This window comes from Solanum pennellii, chromosome 4 (genome assembly GCF_001406875.1).
Source record: "Solanum pennellii chromosome 4, SPENNV200".
Lineage (NCBI taxonomy): Eukaryota > Viridiplantae > Streptophyta > Magnoliopsida > Solanales > Solanaceae > Solanum > Solanum pennellii.
The window spans coordinates 58,927,270-58,927,591 of record NC_028640.1 but is presented as its reverse complement, the minus strand read 5'-3'; positions in this window follow the sequence as shown (position 1 = coordinate 58,927,591).

Sequence of the window (322 nt, the reverse complement as noted above, 5' to 3'; positions counted from 1 at the left end):
ACAAACCTAATTAAGAAATAATTAAAGAAACAAATATCCAAATTAATAAGGAATAACCTACATTGTATTAATATATAAATTTGAATAAACAATCAGCAATTTCATATACTTATATTATTCACAACAAGGGCTGTAGCACAAAATTTACTTCTAAGTAATTGCCCCATAGATCCTATATCTATCTATATGAAGAAGAAATCATGTAAAGAAGGGAATTCTTATTTGTACAAATGGTACTTAGATCTTGGAACGAGCATGAAAAGATTGACGATACTTCTTTATCTTTTTAGTCTGTATAGATTAACTATCTAAATAGTTATTA